At 32.9% G+C, this 6,000-nt stretch overlaps 1 pseudogene across 1 annotated transcript; it reads right to left on the bottom strand.

Annotated features, from left to right (window-relative positions):
* Nucleotides 1-5,070: 5,070 nt before the first annotated feature.
* LOC308653778 (dnaJ homolog subfamily C member 8-like) lies at nucleotides 5,071-5,824 on the bottom strand (annotated as a pseudogene). Its single transcript has one exon. The product of its transcript is annotated as a dnaJ homolog subfamily C member 8-like (transcript).
* Between the last annotated feature and the right edge of the window lie 176 nt (nucleotides 5,825-6,000).

Genomic DNA, 6,000 nt, shown 5'->3' with positions numbered 1-6,000 from the left:
CTATGAATGAGACCTCACTTGGAGAACCACCACCAGTGATTGGTCTGCTAATGTTTTCCTTAAGTTTCACATTAAAAAAAAAAAATAGTTTCTCAGTGAATAGAATTTTGATCAGTAAATGGAGCTCACTGTAGGCAATTGGGATACAGGTAAAATGAGGAGCACATGTGAGCCCAGGTACCTCCTGGCACTGATTCTTCCCTATAACTGCACTTTCTCTCTTCTTGTTCCTGGCAGAATAGTACAATGTACTTCTGGATGACTTTAGTTAATTGAACGATCAGTAACTATCTTGCTTCACTTACAGGCCTGGGATATGTATCTGATGGACCTATGTGAAGTACTGGGAACTATATAAACTTCCAGAACGTTCTGATATCTACATGACATTCATACGATTCTCATAGTAAATTGTCTACATACTTGTTCTATTTTTATAAAGATCCATAGTTATTTTATTTATTTGTTAAAATTATGTTCAGTATTCATATCTTTAAGCCTTGGATACTTAAAAAGCATTTTCTAATGTTTTCTTCATTCACATGGCAGGGCAATGCATGCAGCTTGGTAAACATGCAATTTATTTTATTTATTTGAACCATCTGTTTGCTGGACAGTTTGAGGCTTTTTTTTCCCCACTGCTAACATATCTATCTAAATAATTTTTTTTTCACAAGCTGCTCTTGAAAGCACTGCCAATTAGTTTAAACTTCACAAAATGAATGACAACCTGATGACTGCCATCACAGAACACATCATTACTTGAAAATTTGGCAGTTATAAAGGAGCTCACAAAGGCAGTAATTAAAATTAGCAGAAAAAGCCAAACTGCTCCAAGTTAGTGTCTTCAACAAAAATATATCCTTATATGTTAATGATGGCTTTCAGTGATATTTTCTACAACTTTTCCACATATAATGTAAATCTTATTCTTTTAATTTCCTATTTCTAATCTTCAGCAATGAATAAAAATGGAGTACAGTGTTAGCATTTCAGGAAGGAATAATGTGAGGCTGTCTTGATATTGTAGAGTTTCTTATTTCTCTTTTATTCCTAAATAATAGAATCATTGTAGCACTGTTAGAACAGTATTGTTAATAATATGGTTCAAACAAACAGAAGCACAATGTAGAATCCTGACTGTCTAATGCAAACCAAATAGAATCCATGATATGTTAAGCTCTTATTCAATCTCTGTGGACATTAATATTTCTTTTAGGATAAACTATACAGAAAAAGAACATGAGAAATAAACCTTAGCAAAGAGAGATGAATGTCAAGGGCACAAGCAGTTTTACAAATGTATTGCTTAAAGTTTACTTGAAACTGACAGCTTTTCAACTTTTAAATTACACTGCAACTTTGAAATAGTGCACAATTTCAATTAGGCTGCATAAAATATATCATTTTTCTTGTAACTAATAAAATATCCCTAAATACAATGTTCACTGTTGGGCACTGATTAAATATGTGGTATTTCTATTTGGATATTATTAGTTGTTTTTGCCTGGTTTATAACATATTAGCTAACCATTTCTGAAATGTGTCTTAAAATTGGGTCAAAATTTTAAACAGAATAATGTTGTTTAGAAACAAAAGTGAAGTTGAGTACTATCCATAATGACCAATGGAAAGCTAAAGAAAGTTAAGAAAAATGCATTATTATAGAAGAACAGCAAATGACAGGATCAGTGAATTAAAATAGAAAATAAAAAAGCTAGTGAACATAAGAGGCACTTATCCATTTTTCTCTAAATAGCTATCCAGATGTCTGTAAAAAAAATCTTTGCATTTCTTTTTGCAAAGGTAATATAATACATATTAAATTACAATCAAGTAATTGAACAGTATTAATCATGTATGTGTATAGTTCTTATATTATTATTTATGATATATTACATGCCTACATGAGTCAGTCTATTCTGGATTCACTACACTATTTGTGTGCCAATGACACATTATTTTAATTAGAGTCTTTATGGTATGATGTAATATCTGGAAAGGCTATTGACTTCCTTATATCTTTACCCTTTCGGTGTATGCCCAGCTGTGCTTGCACATTTTTTTTTTCATATGAGCTTTAGTTTCAATTTGACTAGCTTCAATTAGTAAAGACCATTGGTAAACCATCATTTTTTGTGTAAAAAGAAAAGTGTGTGTGTGCATATGTATATGTAACTATATATGTAAATTATAACATATATATATATATATATATATATATATATATATTATATTAAATCCAACAAGGCTTTTGGTTCAAGTTTTCTAACTTCAATTTTCATGAGCTTTCTTACAAATCATAGAGTTTATTGAGATATATAACTTTAAAATTTTTATATAAATGTTCTAATGAATAACATAGTTTTTCATAGATAGTATCATTTCATGTGTTGTATAGCCAAAGAAAGAGTGGATATTCAAGGACAATGAGAATAGAATAAAGTTGTCATGCTATTTGTTAAAGACATCATTTAAAAACCTAAAATATCTCAACTTATTTTCATTAATATTATAATAAATCAACAATGCTTGACAAGCCTAAAATAAACCACAACCTACATTTTTGCAAAAGATTATTCATTATATTATCTCAAAAATCTTGGGGAAATTTTAAAAATAATAATTTTAATTAGAAGATTATTAAAATATGTTCCTGATTGCCACATTGAAATATGATTGCAAGTTATCATTTCCAAATGTTAGTATATTTTTTACCTGTATATATTTTTGACTAATATAATATGATTGAAATAAATTGTAACATTTCCAATTTTTGGTAATTTTTTCCATTTCTGAAATTACTTAGCCATTTGGTACTTTCTGCTCTAACTCAGGAAACAAATGTGAACTGACCCTGCAGGATGTATTGTAAAAGCTCTTGAAACTGAAAAATAGAATTGTTTTAAAAATTAATGGGCAGCACATGCCTGCAATCTCAGGCACAGAACCAGGAAGCTGAGGCAGGAGGATCTCAAGTTCAAAGCCAATGTCAGCAACTTAGTGAGACCCTAAGCAACTTAGCAAAAATAAAAAAATAAAAATAATAGGGTGGCGATATTAACTCAGTGGTTAAGTGCCCATAGATTCAATCCCCAAAACAACAACAACAACAAAATTAATTAATAAATAATATTAATTATAACAAATAATTAAGGAAGTAACTCTAGTCATGAAAGTTTATACTGAGACTCACAAAGTGTAATAACAATTGTGTATAAAACAAACAATATTAATTACTCAGAAAAGCAATTCACAAAATAAAAAATTAATCTTTTGATCTTTAATATAACAAATTGTTCCTATTTGATTTCATCACTCAAACATACAGTGTCAGTTGGATTGCCTTATTCACACACAATTCAGACAAAGATGATCAGATTATTAATTTAAAATTCAATTTAACATGTATATTAGTTTCTTTTTACAGTGGGGTTTGAAACCAGTAGCACTCTACTACTATACTATACCCCATATCTTCATCACCTGTTAAAATTTTATTTTGAGACAAGGCTTTACTTTGTTGCCCAGGCTGGCCTTGAACTTGCCATCTTCCTTCCTCAGACTTCCAAGTAGTTAAGATTACAGGCATGTGCCATCACCCCTGGCTGTGAATTAGAACATTTAAATTTAATTTGAGAAATCACATGCTACATTGGAAAAATACTACTAAATACAATTAAATTGTACAATTTTCTCCAGTGATTGATATCACCTGATATTGAAATGAACCCAAATATTCTGATTAAACTATTATATATAAAATTTATAATTGTTCCATAGACTTATATTTGTGAAATTTCTCTTATGAACTTAATTTCCCTTTGTTTATTCGGCTTAAACTCCTATTCTTAATTTATTGGAAGAATCTAGGCAACTAGAGCAATTTGTTTTAGTACAAAGTGCTCATTCTCCAGAAATGAGATCCATGAACTTTAAATTTTTCTAGCAAGAGACACAATCTAAGATCAAGGAAACAAAAGGTATAATTTTCTAACAGGCGAAGAAAAAGATGATTGCAAAAACGGAGTTTATAACTTACATTTAAAGTAACTGCAAATTCTCTTATTTATGTCTGCCTTCCAGATACGCATTTTCTACTGGCTGAGTATATTGAATTATAATTTCACTGATCAGTTGTCTGGTTACTTCAATATGAGTTAAATAAAAGAGGTTATATTCTTCTGAAGTATTGACTGAAATATCATCATTTGCAATAGGCATAGCCTGATAGTTTTTGCAATTTTAGCACATAGCACATACATATATTCTCATAAACCTTCAATGAGTTTAATTTTATTTTTTTCATAGCTCTCATTACATTCTAAGATGGTATATAATTTAGCTATTTATCACATTTGTATTTTTGGAGTGGTGGGTATAAAAATTTATTATACATAAAGAATATTACAGCTAACAAATGCAGACAGGCTAGGACACAATGGTACTGGAAGGAAGATGACTAGCTCTTTGGAACAGGTTTGAAAGGGACTCGGCCCTTCATGCCACAGTGATTGGTCAGTCAGACAGAAGGGCACATGCGAAATACAGAGGACTTCAGGGTATCCAGTGACTGCTCTGTATGCCCACACTGCCTTCCTTTTCTGATTTGGGGCTTCAAAAGATGGCACACCCAGAAACAAGTGAAGCAAAGGGGCTTCCTAATGCAGCCCAGTCTTGTCTCTGAAGTCACGGCAACACCACTGTAAGCAATATGTTTTTATTAGATGATTTCCACAAACTATGCATGGAGTTTCTAAACTTCACAATTCAGTGAAGTACAAAGCATTAAGTTACAGGCTGTGGGAAAGAAGGTAGCACCAATGGAGGCACCTCCCAATCCTGGTTGTTCTAAGGGTAATGGGTGGGGGGAGTCTTTTTTAAACAGAGCCTCTCATTTCAATTTACAAAAGAATTATTCTGATTGATATTCAATTGTATTAAAAACAAAATAGACTAAAAAGCAAAAACTACTCTATGTTGGGATGGAGGTGGGGGGAAAAGAATGAGTCCTTTAGAGCAGGAAGGAGAGAGCTGGGGGGAGCTTCTGGAGCTGTGACCCAGGGAGGGTCACTCACGCTGTTCCATTTTTACTTTCAGTGTTCTCAGGAAGATCTGATTTTCTTCTCTTTTTTCCCCTTCATATTTGCTTGGAAGTTTTGCCAGCGGTCCACCCAACCATCTCGACTTTTCCTCAAAGTTTTTCTGCCACTCCCTTTCTCATTTGGCTTTTTCTTGAGCCTCAATCGCCTCTTCCCTTGGTTGTTTCCTTTCATGCATTTCTTTGGCCTCTCTCTCTTTTCTTTTAACTTCCAGCTCAGGAAAGAGTTTCATGGTCTGTTTTTATAAACTGCTTGTTTGAACAGCTCAGGATCATCTTCCTCTACATTTCCAGGTTTTCCTTCCTTCTTTAATTGCTTTTTTTCCCCCCGCTCTTTCACAGTGTATTCCACACATTCTTTTCCTGCCTGAGTTAACTCCAGGGTCCTCTTCTTTTGTTCCTGATCCAGGAATAACTTGTATGCTTTGTCCACAGCACCTTTTGTGCTCTATCAGCCTCACCTTGATTTTTGCTAGGATGCACTAATATGGACAACTGCCAAAACCTCTTTTTTATGTTTTCATCTGTCACTTCCAGGTCTATCTGAAGAACCTCAAATGGGTTCAAGTTGAAATAAGAGGAACCAGGATGGGTCAATCTTTCAATCTGATTTTTGGATATCAGAACTGAATCTCTCTTCACTATTTGTTTCATCTCACTGTAAAATGCTTCTTCTGTGCTACTTCCACCCTCTGAAGCCTCCATCTCTCCTAAAGCCTCCATTTCCCTGGCCCAGCCACCACATGACCCTCATATTTGTAGTTTTTAATCTGTTTCATTTCTCAAAAATATAAATGGATGAAGGCAATCTTATTATTTTTTTCCCTCTGCTTCATTAAAAGGTGCATTCCAAAATTTATAGCAGACTCTGGCATCAATAAATATTAGTGTGTAAATGA

Source organism: Spermophilus citellus (genome assembly GCF_964194105.1).
Source record: "Spermophilus citellus genome assembly, chromosome: 7".
Lineage (NCBI taxonomy): Eukaryota > Metazoa > Chordata > Mammalia > Rodentia > Sciuridae > Spermophilus > Spermophilus citellus.
The sequence above is the reverse complement of the archived record's forward strand: the minus strand, read 5'-3'. Positions and strand labels throughout refer to the sequence as shown.